The sequence below is a fragment of the Macaca nemestrina genome, chromosome 16, assembly GCF_043159975.1.
Source record: "Macaca nemestrina isolate mMacNem1 chromosome 16, mMacNem.hap1, whole genome shotgun sequence".
Taxonomy (NCBI): Eukaryota; Metazoa; Chordata; class Mammalia; order Primates; family Cercopithecidae; genus Macaca; species Macaca nemestrina.
Window position 1 is genome coordinate 70444027 of NC_092140.1, and position 16520 is coordinate 70460546.

At 34.0% G+C, this 16520-nt stretch overlaps 1 long non-coding RNA gene across 1 annotated transcript in view; it reads left to right on the forward strand.

The window, feature by feature from the left end:
- LOC105485590 (uncharacterized) overlaps nt 1-13240 on the forward strand; it is a 71225-nt gene extending 57985 nt beyond the window's left edge. The window contains exons 2-3 of the long non-coding RNA XR_989697.2: nt 12044-12128; nt 13123-13240. This is a non-coding gene — a long non-coding RNA (uncharacterized lncRNA). The remainder of the gene's footprint in view (nt 1-12043; nt 12129-13122) is intronic.
- Nucleotides 13241-16520: the final 3280 nt, after the last annotated feature.

Here is a 16520-nt window from a genome sequence, read left to right on the forward strand (position 1 = left end):
CTTATAGTCTCTTTGAGATAAAGCCGAAAGAAGTTTCATTATGTACAATCGTCATGGTCTTACAGGGTTCTTCCTCTTGGGAATCTGGCTTCTCATTCAATCAAAGTGTTCTGGGTCTAAAACTGACTGGGATCTGGAAACTGGACGAGGCATTGGGACTTTATGCTGATGTCAGCGGCCCGTCTTGAGCCTTGCCCTCCCAGGCGCAGCGGCCGCCGGCATGATGGCTGCGGCAACTACGGACCGCTGCCGCTGCCATCAATAGTAGGCCGCTGCCACTAACAGGATCATCAAGAAGTAGATGATCTTTCTTCTGATCATCTAGCCTCCATTTCTTCTGAGGGTAGAAGTTGAGTAGAGCAGTGTTGTACTTGCATGCACCTAACTTCTGGTACTAAGCTCCACCCCCTGGTTACTATTGTGTTTGGTATTATCATTTTGTTGCTCCCAACGCACCTGGTTCTGTTACAACCTCTGTTACCATCAGTCTTTGACAAAGGGGGGAACACCACTGAGTTCCTTAATGATGCTGGCATTTTCTTATCAGTATATTATTTGATAGCCCTATTCAATAATATATCTTCTTGTGGCCTGCCTGTGGAAAACAAACATCTGGTGGGTTTCCTGGTGTCACGTAGCATATTCACTCTAGCATACCCATGCTCCATGCCTTTACTCTTTTATTCCATTCATCCGCAGACTGCCACAATAATTTAGACATGAGATTTTACTTAACTTAGTCCATCAGCTCTTCCTTGCTTCCAGAAGCCCTCTAATGCTACTATCACCTGGATGTCCTTGCCACAATCTTAAATCCCGTATCTCACGAAAATGCTCCCAAGTCAGTACTTCTCTCTTATCTATTCTCATGTGTGCATCCCTTGATCATGCACCCTCAGAGTCTTTCTACTTGGATGTTTAATCCATTAGATGTGGGTTGCTCCTGAAAGGATGCAACCATAGGTGAGATATCTCCTTTCAACCAAAGTGAATTCTGAAGAGGCTGACAGTGGAAGACTATCTCCTGACAGCACTCCCAGTAGCTGGGCAATAAAACCTCATCCAAGTGTTCAACACTGAAGAAAAAATGTATTATTTACTCTAAAAAACTTAAATGACATTTTACACACTTCATTTCCAAGATTCTGAATCAAAAAATATTTGTTCTGGTGAATGTTATCTTTTGTTTAGATTCCTATGTAATCTTTTAGATGATGTCAGAATTCTTAATAATTCTTATTAAGTTTACAAATAAACTTAAATTTATAAATACATTTAAATAATTTTATATAAATAAATATATTTATATAAATAAGTTTATTTATAAATTTTTCTTGGTTGTTGAACACTTTGATGTGCTTTTACTGCATCATTATAAGTAAACATAATAAGTTTATAAACACAATAAATTCCAGTTTATTTCCTGTTTTAATGAAATTATTTATAATCTTTGCTCAATAATAAATAATTTAAAGGACCTTGGTTTCCATTATTGTCTAAGTTTAAAAAAATTGAAGGGTTTTTTTTAACACAATCCGTAACAAAAATTGTTTTTTATTGATTCCTTGTTTAGGCAATTATTATTCAGAATCATTCTATAAACGAACAATGAATGGAAAAATGAACATTTTATTCTCTTCTTTATTATAAGTTTATTAAAATACATTTACTACGTTTTTAATTTAGTACACTCTAAAATTATCAAGATATGAGAAACACAAATTAGGACATTATAAAAAAAGTTTGTCGCTTTAATTTTTTTTTTTTTTTTCTTTTTGAGATAGAGTCTTACTCTGTCACCAGGCAGGAGTGCAATGGCGTGATCTCAGCTCCCTAAACATCCGCCTCCTGAGTTCACGTGATTCTCCTGCCACAGACTCCCGAGTAGCTAGGACTACAGGTGTGCACCACCATGCCCAGCTAATTTTTGTATTTTTAGTAGAGACAGAGTTTCACCACATTGGCCAGGATGGTCTCAATCTCTTGACCTCGCGATCTGCCCACTTCGGCCTCCCAAAGTGCTGCAATTACAGGTGTGAGACACCGCGCCCAGCCAGCTTTAATTTTTTAATTCCATTGGTCCAATACAAAATTTAGGCTTGAGTAAAATATTCATACACACAAGTTCTGGCTAATTTTATCACATTATAGTTTAGATTTAATGTAAGCAATTATATTAAAAAGTGTTATTCACATACATGTTAGGAAATTTTTGTTACAATTTATATCTGTTGGATGTATGTTTTACTTTATTAATACTATATTTGTGTTTGTGTCTGATAAGACTATCTTAAAATCCATGTTACATATTTATAGTTCTTTTAATTTGAAAAATTTTGAGCAGGTGCAGTAGCTCATGCCTGTAATACAGAACTTTGGGAAGCTGAGGCAGGAGAATCACTTGAACTGAGCAGTTTGTGACCATCCTGGGCAACATAGAAAGCTCTTATCTCTACAAAAAATTTTAAAAATTAGCCAGGCGTGGTTGTGCATGCCTGTAGTCCCAGGTACTCAGTTCAAAGTTGCAGTGAGCAATGAATGTGCCACTGCCTCCAGTCTGGGCAACAGAGTGAGGCACTAACTCTGAAAAAAAATATATATATATATATAGTAGATGTGATTATTCCATTCATATTTTCTTCAATTGTTTTATATATATGTAATATAACGTTTATCTAAGTAATTATTATATTACTATATTATATAATGCATATATATTATATAGTAATATAATAATTACTTAGATACATGTTTTTATATATATGTGTGTGTGTATATATATATATATATATATAAAATGAAAGAAAGAAAGGAGTTGCGTTGTGGGGGCAGTGGGTGGGGGGGGGAATCTTGCTATGTTGCCCACGCTGGACTTTAACTCAAGGGATCAAATGATCATTCAGCCTCTGACTTCCAAGTAATCAGAACTACCAGTGTGCATAACTGAGCCTGCCTTTCCTTGATAATTGGAAAGAAAGCAATTACCAAGCACCATTAGAACAATTGTTTTCTTAATACTTTTTATGGTCTGATATCCACTAAGTTAAGTAGAATCTCATGATCTACCTCTTTTATGATCAATGACATACAGGTAGTTGCATATCCTTTACCCTTGGAAGACAAAATTTCCCTGTGTAAGCCTTCATCATCCACATAAAGAATGAAACCTAAAAATTACCTCAGTATTGTTCACCTTTATAAAGGGCAAATGTTCCAAATAACTGAATACATAAGATGTATGAAATTTTAGAAAACAGTTTCACTGTCATAAAAATTCATTGAAATAAAACTATGATATTTGTAAAATCAAAATATAAAATACATTTAAATAACATATATATATATAGTTTTTAAAAATATTAATTCTGGTATTTTATTATTTCCAGTATAAGCTAGAGCTAAAATATACCCTAGAATTATAGAAACTTAAAAGTGAAACTAACAAGTATATTTGTTAAATTTTAAAGTTTGCCTAAAATTTCTAGAAATACGAAATAGTCTAAATGAGGACAAAGATTTTGGTATTCAATTTTTACCTTTTTGTAATGCTGTCAGTACTTAGAAGAATGTTTGACATATAGTTGGATATTAATGAAATATATTTTGAAGTCTTCTGCATATATAATAGCAAAAATTTTTATATTGATGCATATAAATTTTTCAATTTCCAATATCTACTTCTATTACTGAATCTATGTCTAAATCAATGATTTAGATTTTGAACTACATTGAACTGTCACTTTTATACAAAAGTATTAACCGCGGATTTGTGATTTTCACCTACTCTCTAAGAGAGAAAATTACCTATCATTATCCTACTAGCACCAAATTAATACTTAATAATTTTAGTGGTATTATATAAGATTCAGTTATTAATGGCTTTTTGCAAACCAGAATGGCTTATTAAAGTTGCTAGAATAATTAGTGGCATTGAGACTAGTTCAAGAAATGCTTTTTAAAATGAGGGAATGTGTTGACTGCTTAAGGAAGCAATTGAATTTAACAGACTATTGAAAGAGAAGGAGGTGCGGGCTTGAGGAGAAAAATTGTAAATTAGATTCCAGACTCTTTTGAGCTGAGAGTATAATATTCAAATAGAAATTTTCTGTAAGAAACTAAAGATAGAGAACTTTAGCCCATGGTAATAATCATGTATGGAGGTACAATTTAGGGGCTCAGTTTCAGAGATATAATAATAAAAACTCTGAAAAATGTGTGGTATCTTTCAGAGGGATACACACACACAGATATATATGTTTTTATTAAGTTATTGGAGAAAGGTTCTCAAAAAGAGACTCTAAGCAAGAATTGCAAATGAATAGGAGAAGTCTGCTTTCCATAATGGCTGAACTAATTTACTTTCCCACCAGCAGTGTATAAGCATTCATTTTTCTCCACAATCTCACCAGCACCTGTTATTTTTTTTTTTTGACTTTTCAGTAATAACCATTCTGACTCATGTGAGATGGTGTCTAATTGTGGTTTTGCTTTTAATTTCTCTAATGATTAGTGATGTTGAGCATTCTTTCATATGTTTGTTGGATGCATGTATGTCTTCTTTTGAGAATTGTCTGTTCATGTTATTTATGCACTTTTTAATGGGTTGTTTCTTTGCTTCTTGATTTGTTTAAGTTGCTTATAAATTTTCATTCATCAGATGCATAGACTGCAAATATTCTCTCCCATTCTGTAGGTTGTCTGTTCACTTTGTTGATAATTTATTTTGCTGTGTAGAAGCTCTTTAGTTTATTAAGATCCCACATGTCAATTTTTGTTTTAGTTGCAATTGTTTTTGGCTTCTTTGTCACAAAATCTTTGCCAGGTACAATGCCCAGAATAGTATTTCTAAGGTTTTCCAGGGTTTTCAGTAGTTTTAGGTTTTACATTCAAGTATTTAATCAATTTTTGAGTTGATTTTTGTAAGTGATGTAAGGAAGGGTTCCAGTTTCAATCTTCTCCATATGGCTAGCTAGTTATCCCAGTACCCCATTTATTGAACTGGGAGTCCTTTCCTTATTGCTTGTTTTTGTTGACTTTGTCAAAGATCAGATAGTTGTAGGTGTGTAGTATTATTACTACACTCTCTATTCTTTTCCATTGGTCTATGTGTCTGTTTTTGTTGCCATATCATGCTGTTTTGGTCATGGTAGCTTTATAGTATAGTTTGAAGTTGGGTAATGGTATACCTCTAGCTCTGTTCTTTTTACTTACGATTCCCTTGGTCATTGGGCTCCTTCTGAGTTCCATATAAATTTCGAAATAGGGTTTTTTTATTTTTATTTTTTTGCCAGTTCTGTGAAGAATGTTATTAGATATTTGACAAGAGTAACAATGAATTTATAAATTGCTATTTGGGCAGTATTGCCATTTCAAATATATTGGCTCTTCCTATCCATGCGCATTAAATATTCATCTATTTGTTTGTAACATCTCTGATTTCCTTGAGTAGTGTTTTGTAATTCTCATTGTAGAAATCTTTCACCTCCCTGGTTAGCTGTCATCCTAGGTATAAAATAAGTTTACTTTTAATAAAGTGAAAAGAAAAATCATAGTATTTGCATATTTCAAAGGAAAACAACTTTTATAATGCTTTTCATTTTGATCTATGATATATTGAATATAAAGCAATTACTGGAATTGTTATATCACTACCTGATATGGTTTGGGTCCATGTCCCCACCAAATCTTATGTAGAATTGTAATCCTATGTTGGAGGTGGGGCATGGTGGGAGGAGGTGATTGGATAATGATAGTAGAGTTCTCATAAAAGCTTTAGCCCTATTCCCCTTTTGCTACTGTATAAGATAGAGATATATATATATATATACACACACACATATATATATATAGAGAGAGAGAGAGAGAGAAAGTTTTGAGATACATGTTCAGAACGTGCAGCTTCGATATATAGGTATACACGTGCCATGGTGGTTTGCTCCACCCATCAACCCATCATCTACATTAGGTATTTCTCCTAATGATATCCTTCCCCTAGCTCCATATCCCTTGATAGGCCCTGGTGCATGGTATTCCTTTCCTTGTGCCCATGTGTTCTCATTGTTCAACTCCCACTTGTGAGTGAGAACATGCAGTGTTTGGTTTTCTGTTCCTGTGTTAGTTTTCTGAGAATGATGGTTTCCAGCTTTATCCATGTCCCTGCAAAGGATATAAACCATCGTTTTTATGGCTGCATAGTATTCCATGTTCTATATGTGCCATATTTCCTTTATCCAGTCTATAATTGATGGGCATCTGGGTTGGTTCCAAGTCTTTGCTATTGTGAATAGTGCTTCAGTAAACACGTGTTTGCATGTGTCTTTATAGTAGAATAATTTATAATCCTTTGGGTATATATCCAGTAATTGGATTGCTAGGTCAAATGGTATTTCTGGTTCTAGATCTTTGAGGAATTGCCACACTGTCTTCCACAATGGTTGAACTAATTTACACTCCCACCAACAGTGTAAAAACACTCCTATTTTTCCACAACCTCTCCAGCATCTGTTGTTTCCTGACTTTTTAATGATCGCCATTCTAACTGGCATGAGATGGTATCTCATTGTGGTTTTGATTTGCATTTCTCTAATGACCAGTGATGATGAGCTTTTTTTTTCATATGTTAGTTGGCTGCATAAGTGTCTTCTTTTGAGAAGTGTCTGTTCATGTCCTTTGCCCACTTTTTGATCGGGTTTTTTTTTTTCTTGTAAATTTAAGTTCCTTGTAGATTCTGGATATTAGCCCTTTGTCAGATGGAGAGGTTGCAAAAAATTTCTCCCATTCTGTAGGTTGCCTGTTCACTCTGATGATAGTTTCTTTTGCTGTGCAGAAGTTCTTTAGTTTAATTAGATCCCATTTGTCAATTTCGGCTTTTGTTGCCATTGTTTTTGGTGTTTTAGTCATGAAGTCTTTGCCCATGCCTATGTCCTGAAAGGTATTACATAGGTTTTCTTCTAGGGTTTTTATGGTTTTAGGTGTTACATTTAAGTCTTTAGTCCATCTTGAGTTAATTTTTGTATATGGTGTAACGAAGGGGTCAAGTTTCAGTTTTCTGCATATGGCTAGCCAGTTTTCCTAACACCATTTATTAAATAGGGAATCTCCATCAAGCTACCATTGACTTTCTTCACAGAACTAGAAGAAACTACTTTAAATTTCATATGGAACCAAAACAGAGCCTGTATAGCTAAGACAATCCTAAGCAAAAAGAACAAAGCTGGAGGCATCACACTACCTGAATTCAAACTATATTACAAGACTACAGTAACCAAAACAGGATGGTATGGGTACCAAAACAGATACATAGACCAATGGAACAGAACAGAGGCCTCAGATATAACACTACACATCTACAGTCACCTGATCTTTGACAAACCTGAGTTCTTACAATATCTGATCATATAAAAGTGTGTAGCATCTCCCTCCTATGACTCTCTTTCTCCTACTCTAGCCATGAAAATGATCACCACCCCTCTGCCTTCAGACATGACTAAGGTTCCTGAGGCCTCCCCAGAAGCCAGGTAGATTCCTGCATCATGCTTCCTGCACAGCCTGTGGAACCATAAGACAATTAAACATATTTTCTTTGTAAATTACCCAGTCTCAAGTATTTCTTTCTAGCAATACTTGAGGTAATTGCAAGGACTCTAATATACCACTGTAATATTATTTCTGATGATTAATGAAAAGGATCATATATATGTATATGTGTACGTATGTATGTGTGTGTATATATGTAATATGTAGAGAGTTGCATGACATAAATATGTTTTCAAACAAAATGAAAGCATATTTGCTTTTATGATTAAATTTTATAACTGAATTATATCATTTTCTTATGAGTCTTATATGTTATCTTTATCACATACTATGTAAGTCATTTATGCAGTAGTAAAAATTTTGAAAACAAAATGCTTCCAAATAATGTTTCAAATATCTTGAAAGTTTTGGGAAAAATAGTTACGTAAAGTTTATTTTACCTGGAAAGCTTCTTTAATTCTCCTCTAGTTCTCTCATTTCAGGACTAGGTACAATTGTATCATTTGAATTATATGGAAAGCTAAATTAAAAATAATTTCAAGTTAAAAATTAGTTTACATTTATGTTATAACGGCATATCAATATCATTACATTAACTCCTAGCACATATTCTGCAATTAATAAATCAGGGAATGGTATTAGAAATTACAAATCTAATCAAATTCATAATTCATACTTTCCAGTATTTACCCTAACTCTCACAGCAAAAGATATCTATTTGATTCCCAACTTGCAATACTCACAAGAAAGTTTAAGTGTGTGATTGTGTATTCTTTTTTATGAATCATATGTTAATTTATTAAACTTATTATACTGTTTTAAATCCTATATCTCTTGTTCAGAAACACATATTTTTATATATGCTACCTGCTAATGCATCCCCTACTTTATGGGTCTAAGAACTTCCATTTTCATGACTATTTTTCTACAACAATCCAAGTAGAAAACCTGTATTCTTTACGGTTTTATAAAGTTTTCCTATTCTTTCCATTTATTACCCACTTAAACAAATAACTGGTACTACCCTCAATCTTCCCTATTACTGCTGCCTTCTCATCACCCTCTAATGAATTTAATTTCTCCAATCAAGATCCACAAATTGATTTTGTTTCTTGAATATATTACCAGAAAGATATACCATAAATAGATGCAGTATCACCATGATTTTGTAATTTCAAGTAATGAGTTTTTGTAGTTTCTATAAACACCAAATCTAGATTATTAACAGTATTTAGATCTTTTACATATTAGCTATATATTGCATATAATCTTATCCAACATTAAAATTTTACAGAAGAAAGCTAATTTTACCTATGTAAACAGATCAGGAATGCAGAAATGAGATGTCTGGTGTTTGTCTCCCATGCCTTAAATGAAAATGAAATTTGTTAAAAAAAATGCAGACTTTGGAAATTTTTGTCATGTAAAATACATATATACAAATCTATGGACCACTATGTGCTTTATGACCTGGATTTGGACTATGAATCCATTTAACTTTTGGCCTCTAAATTGACTCTCATTCTAATAAAAGGATCATAATGATGATTTGCATTCGAGGTTATCAATGCCAAATTGGACTCTGTCCATAGTTCTTAAACATGTAAGGATATTTCCCTTTCCTTTGGGCACAGTTAACTAAGTGAATGTCCATATGTTCTTTGGGAAATGACTGAGAAATTATTACCATGTATACACGCCACTGTGTCATGATTGTTTATTCATATGGGGTCCCATCCTTTTCTTCTGTCAATAGTTTCTAGATCTGAGAAGTTCAAACAAAAACTGGAAACCAGAAAAGAGAGTTGACTGCTTTTAGGAGTGGCTTCCCTCAGCTTTCTGATCATCCATCCTGGAATGCTTTTGCTATATAGATTTAACAGACTTCTTACGAAAGTCAATGTACCTTGATCCTGGGAAGCCATGTTCTATTAATCATCTCTTGCTCTCCATACGTCAAGACCACTGAATCCCAATCTTTACAATAATTGTAATCTCCTTAACTTTAATGGTTAAGCATATCTATCTGACCTCTAATATTTTAGAATGCTACCGTGCCCTTTGTAATCACTGAGTCCAATTCTATAATGCTATCTCCTACTTTTAACGTTGATCAAAAGAGAACAATGAAAATTGAGCTTAATGATACTAGTGAAATTCTTACCAATGCATCCTTATTGCTTTGGTGTAGACAGAGCATCTTTTGTACCTTCCAAAATAAAACATCAACTAATGAGTTTTCTCACCGTATGTAATGTGTACCCATGAGTATGCTCATGTTTGTGATCTTTTTCTTCTCCCTTCACTTACTATGGGTCATCACTTTTCCCAAGATTCCAAGTGTCAACATAGTAACATATTTTCACTGGTTCTCAGGGTGTTTACCAGGGTATTAAATTCTGTATCAGGATAGGCTATCCACATATTTCAAACTCTCCTGGTTCAACTTTAAATTCCATTCTCATTGATTCAGTAATTTCAGGATTCAGTCACATACATAGTCCCCAAGCTTCTGCTAACACATGTTGACTTGGTACTCCAACTCCTTTGGCTAATCACTTTCTTCTGTTAGTAGTCCAAGCACTTTCTTGATTCTGATATATAGTCACTGGCATGGGATATTTATGTTGTTTCCGAAGAAGAGTTAGAGTTAGATCTTAAGGAAGATGTGTGCTGTTCTTTAAGACAGATGCCTTTCCATGTCTTTAAGAGAAGAAGGTCTTACCAGATTTTAACAAGGAGAAAATGATTGCTTCTGCAGGCCCAGGATGATCAAAAACTGGGGATGGAATATTTTTAGCTTAATTCACCAAGAAGTCCTCACCCATAATTCTTTTGCATTGAGGCTCTTTCCATAAAAATACATTAAAAACTTTATGATTGAGAATCAACTTATCTGAAGCAATGTTTCTCTTATAATTAAGTCTTGGGCTTGGTTTTCAGCTTTTTCCAGACTCTGGCTACAGGAGATGAGTTTCTTTATATATTACCAAAAAGGTCCTTTGTTATTTATGCTTTGCCTTATATTGGTGATTTATTATCTTCAGCCTACCCTTGTCTTACATAAATACCATTAATTCAACAGCCATTAGACGGCATATTCTTCTAAATATTATTTATCTCATACCTCTCAAAATCCCGAGATTGTTTATATTTGAGCACATTCCCTTCCACTGATATTCTGTCCTACTTCATCTCTAGTAAATGTTTTAACAATTTCAAAACAATTACATACTAGGATCTACCAATGCTCTAACTCCATTAGAGGTGAAGTTCTCATTGCCAGCTACCCAGTAGGTGACCCAGTTTCCTATAAGAGTCTGCATCATCGCACTAATCTTGGTAAAAAAAATGTCATAGATGGTGTTCTCTGGAAAGAGGATATTTAAACTCTGAAACTGACATGCAAGAGTTTCATTAAGAATTGTTTAACAAATGAGGATTGGATAAAAAGAGTATTTAAACTCTAATGCAGCTGCAACAGAGGTCTCAGTTGGTCTAACAGTGAGCTCTGAAGCTGTAATGACTTTTCACAATTTTTCCATATCAGGCAAAGTTGAGGGCCACTGTGGCCCTTAATTCAATGGATACGATATGCTCAAAAGAGGGACATACTTTTGGGTAAGGCAGCCTTCTCTATTGCAGACAATTAGTGGAGATGGACGCATCTATGAACTATTAGAAATTAACACACTGGATAAATTAGTACCTCATTTCCAAAAGCATCTGCCAATGCATGTAGCCTGATTTGGCATATGTTATGCTAAACTGAGGCTTGATCTCAGATTAGTTTCTGAAATTCACAGAAATGAATTTCATAAATATTTACCTGGAAGAATAAAAGGGGAAAGCATTTATTCATATAAATCTGACCCTCACATTTCAAGGATAAACCCATGCACATTTACTCTCTCAAATTCTGAGTTACACATTCATATTGCTCTTCACTTTTCCTTGGGCATGATATAGTATTATTAAAGAAAGCACAGCTGAAGGTTTGTGGTTCTATAAAGTAAGAATTTTGTGATGCAAATAAAAGGTGAGAAACTGTAAAATTTATCAAGTGTAAAGGTGTAAAGCTGGCCAAAACCTATGCAGAGTTGGTCATTGAAGTATTAGCTGGGATAAGAGGTAGGGGTGACATGATTCAAAGTTGCTCGAAAGATTTATCTGATTCAAGAATTAAAGTAAAGAAGGGATGACTAATAATTTTTATTCCATTTGACCAATACACATTGTTGACACTATCAGTAATGCCATTTTCATGAATACCTTATTATTAATGGTGATGAATAGTGGGGAAAAAATGACATCACAATTGAGATAACAAGCCTACAAAATGGCTATTAGTAATTTTCACCTCCTATTTACTCGTGCTCTTGTATAATACCTTCTCACAATGAAGAGATGTCATATGTAACCTGTAGGGAATTTAAAAAAAGATGGTATGTGACTTCCAAGGCTAGGTCATAAAAAGCATTATATCTTGAATTATTTGCTTTGACAGAAACTAGTCGCCATGTCAATAAAACACTCAAGAAGCAATATGGAGAAGTCCACATGGAAAGTAGAGGCCAGCTTCCAACAGACTTGTGAGTAAGCCAACTTGGAGAAGATTCATTATCCTTAATCAAGTCTCCAGCTGTCTTAGGATACTGAGACACAACCATGAACTGCTCCAAAGTATTTGAACAATCGATACCATCTGAGATAATAAGTGACAATTGTTGTTTTGAGTCATTATGATTTGTAATAATGTGTTACACAGCAATAGGTAGCTAGTACAACCATTACTTTATGAACATCCTGTCTTTTTATCAAAGTGTACCAATATGTATTACATGTAATTGTAGAACTCGACAGGTGCCACATTTAGGCTACTAGCTCCTGGACGACCTAATTCGCTTCAAGCGATTATTCATGGCAAAAGGGGCATGCTGCAGCCACCTAGTGAGCAGCTTAGGAAATACAATTATGGTATCATAATTGTATCACAATTAGAATTATGGTATCATAATTATGTTAGTAGGAAGAAGAACAAAATACTATCAAGTGAGGAACCAAATAGAGATGTTTCAGAATGTAAAATGTAGGAGGAAGATCAGTTTCATTTACAAATCTCTCTTAAATACCTAAATCCGCACGTGTCATACAATTGATATTCAACAAATAATTATTGAATTGAGAAATGAACGAATGAATGAATGAATGAGTTTTCCTAGGGTCTCTGGAGGCTAATAATGGAGAGTCTCGCCATATAAGTGGGTTTTAATGGGATCTTTACACATGTTAAAAGCACCTGAAATGTGATTTTGAGTCAGGCAAGAAAAAAATGGGAAGATAAAGTAGCTTGAATCAAATGTCAGATACTAAAACTACCACTTGGAATATTTTACGGAGGCCAAAATAAACATAAATAAAAGTGTCCCAACTAACTTGGCAGGTAGGATAATTTCAATTCATCTGGACTATATATAATTGGCTCAATTTTTTTTCTTCTAGAAATTTCAAACAAGTGGGATCATGATAATATTTTAGTTACACTTAATAATTCATATTTATACTTTTTTTTTTTTTTTGAGACAGGGTCTTGCTCTATCACCCAGGCTGGAGTGCATTAGCACAATCTCAGCTCACTGCAACCTCTGCCTCCTAGGTTCAAGCGATTACAGTGCCTCAGTGTCCCAAGTAGCCGGGCCTACAGGTATGTGCCACCACACCTGGCTAATATTTGTTTTTTTAGTAGAGGCAGGGTTTCTACTAATGTAAATAAAATATATGTCATTGCTTCCATATGGACCCCAACCATAACCAATGATACGAAAAACCATCGTTGGCCAAGGTGGTCTTAAACTCCTGACTTTAGTTGATCTGCCCACCTCAGCCTCCCAAAGTGCTAGAATTACAGGCGTGAGCCACCACACCCTGCCATGATTTTTAAAGCCCTATAGAAGGCAATTTTATTTTGCAAACAGACATGACATTGCTAATGGCTACCTGAAAGGTTTATTGGGAACACTTGCTGGGAGAATATTTAAATGTTTGTCATGGATCTATTTATAATTGTTAATAACTTACAGGAAATATTATTAGAAGGAATTTAATTAGTTTAGGCAAATGTGTTAGAATTAAGATTAACAGGATACAGTATATTAATAATGTTAAATTTATATATTTTATGTCTCAGTATTCTATGCTTACATTATTTTAAAATTTAAGATAAACTAGTATGTGTTAAGTATGATTTGTAGATACTTCCATATCTTATTTGTTATGTTATGCATGTTGGATGTTATTACTATTAATTATTCCAGTTTTACAGAAGACAAAACTGATGTAAAATGACTTTCTAAAAGTTGTAAAATATGAGAAAGATAGATGCAACTCCCAGATTTTATGACTTCAATATATATTCTCTCCATCCTTAATCACAGCCTCTCGCAAAGTATACCACAACATGATCAAAGGAAAAATGTGGTTCAGTTATGCCAAAATTTTTGTATATGAATGACTAATCATGCCTTCAGAATTTATTGCACCCATATATTTTTTACCTTTAAAACAACAAGAGCTTTTATCAAGCAGTGCCTTAAAAAATATTTATTGACTAATAATGGTGTCTCAGCATACTTCTTATTGAAAAACCTGAAGACAATTTTAACAGTGCCTTTTCTAAATTGCTTACAATCTAATAAGACTTTACAAACAGATAAATACATAGTTTTGCATATATGATACTCTGTTGTGCTGAAGGCATATGCAGAGGACAATGGTGGCATAGAACAGGACACTTAATTCTGCCTAGTTGTGTCAGCAATGCCTCTATTGGGAAAATACACCCAAGATGAGAATGGGAAGATAAGGCGTTAACAGGCTAAGAAGAATTATAGAGCGAGTGATAACAACTTGGATACAGACAAATGAAAGTGGAATATTATCATGTCGGTGCGGGACTACAAGCCATTTGATATTATGATAGAATGAAATTCAGGAAGGAGAATGTCAGGAAGTGACTAGATAAACATAGAAATGTGGGCCCTTTATTTCTTCATGAGTTCTTGATTTGTAATTTTAATTTTACTTAAGTGATGATAGAAAATTAACAAATATTGAAACTTTTCCAAAGCACTGTCTAACCCTCCTGGTTATAAAACCTTCTCGCTAACAGATGTCTGAAACATCAAAAATAGTTCAATGCCATGGGTACAGAAGCAGTAGATAGCAAAAAACAACAACAACATTATTTTAAAGGGCAAGTGAGGAATAGATGACTTTATGTTTTCTAAACTATGTAATGTCATAGCAGGCATTCCTTCTCTTGGCACTTACAAAGAGTTCTAGAGGTTTGGCACAGCTGTGGCATGCAAAGGCAAACTTGCAAGAGAGCACATGGTTTGAGACTGTCAATCTTTTTCACTGTTCGTATCCGAAGTTCAAAAACACGTTTTGACACACAATGGAATCTCAATAAAACATTGGTGAGTAATAAATGAATGAGAATAATAATAAGATTGAGGTAATCTATTGAGCAATCACTAAGGATTTGCTTTTAAATACAAAATAATGAGAGTCTTGTGTCAGCTTGTAGATACAAGTTAAGTTGCAAAGGATGGCTTGTCAAGCATTGCTGTTTTCTGTCACATTCAGAGGAGATTGATATTTCAGCAATAGCATTCAGAAAATATATCTGACAAGTGCTCAAATACTGGTTGTATAGATAGTTCTAAACAATGGAAAAAAGGAACTATATTTCAAGTTAAAATGAATACAGATTAAGTTAGGATGGTGAAATTTTCTAATAACATTTCCAGCTGTTGTAAAAAAAAGTTACTTTTTTCCCCTACACAATCAGAAGTTTAATAGGGTTGACAATTTATCAGTCTGAGTAGAATAGGGTATACTTCAGTAACACATACACAAAGGTTCAAAAGATTTGTTGTATAAAAAGTAGTAACAACACTGTTCACTTCTCAACAACTTCAAGTCTGTTGTGAATTTGGAAAATGTCCAGGGCAACAGCTTTCTCAACAGTGAGTCAGCGATGCAGACTACTGGTGACTCCACATACTGTAACTAAATAGACTATAATAAATGACTTCCCAGTTGAAGGAGCAGCGAAATCAAGGTGGAAAAATCAAGTCCCAACAATTAAATGTTTGCTTTCAGAAATGATACAACTTCTACACACTTTTCATTGTCTGTAGTCAGTGAAATGATGACACTTAATGTTAAGTGGCCAGGGAAGCAAACTGAAGAGAAAAGAATAAGGAGTATCGATGCTCAACTTTAATGTCTACAGTTGATATATAGATACATAAAAATTGTAAAATCAACCTGGATCAGTCTCAGTTTTAAGTGGAAAATTCCATTTCTTACTATAAATTCCTTACTCTAACTCCACGACAAAGTGAGAAATATTAAAAGAACTGTGTATCATACTCGAGAAATAGAATCTTCTCCTCTGATTATAGTGAATAGTCTTTATGATGAGCTGAAAGAAAGGTTACTTGGGTCTAACACATCATCACAAGCTTTATTTCTAATTAGCTGTCTATATTTGACAAAACACATCCAGAGATGAGACTCAATTCTTTCATCACATGCCAAGATTGATAAAATGTGTACCTCAGTGAAAATTAAGGGTTCACAATTTCCCTCAAGCTCTCAAGTATGCTAAATCTTGCATGTTCATATTATTTTGGTACATATTTGCTTATAACAGGTTTAACAATTCTAGAAGGAGGAATTCCTTTGATGAAATATAAACTGATCTTTCTGAATATATCACAATGTTTGACTCTGTGTCAGTATTTGTATCTAATGACTGTTCTGATATTAGTCAGCTTTATATTTCATATTCTTGTGAGTAGAAGTAGCATTTAGTCATTATCCAATGGCTGTCCTATCTAACAAAACAACTGTTAGTAAAATGGTTTTTGGAACATAAAGAATCTGCCCAAATTGGTATCTTATAAGAAAGAGTT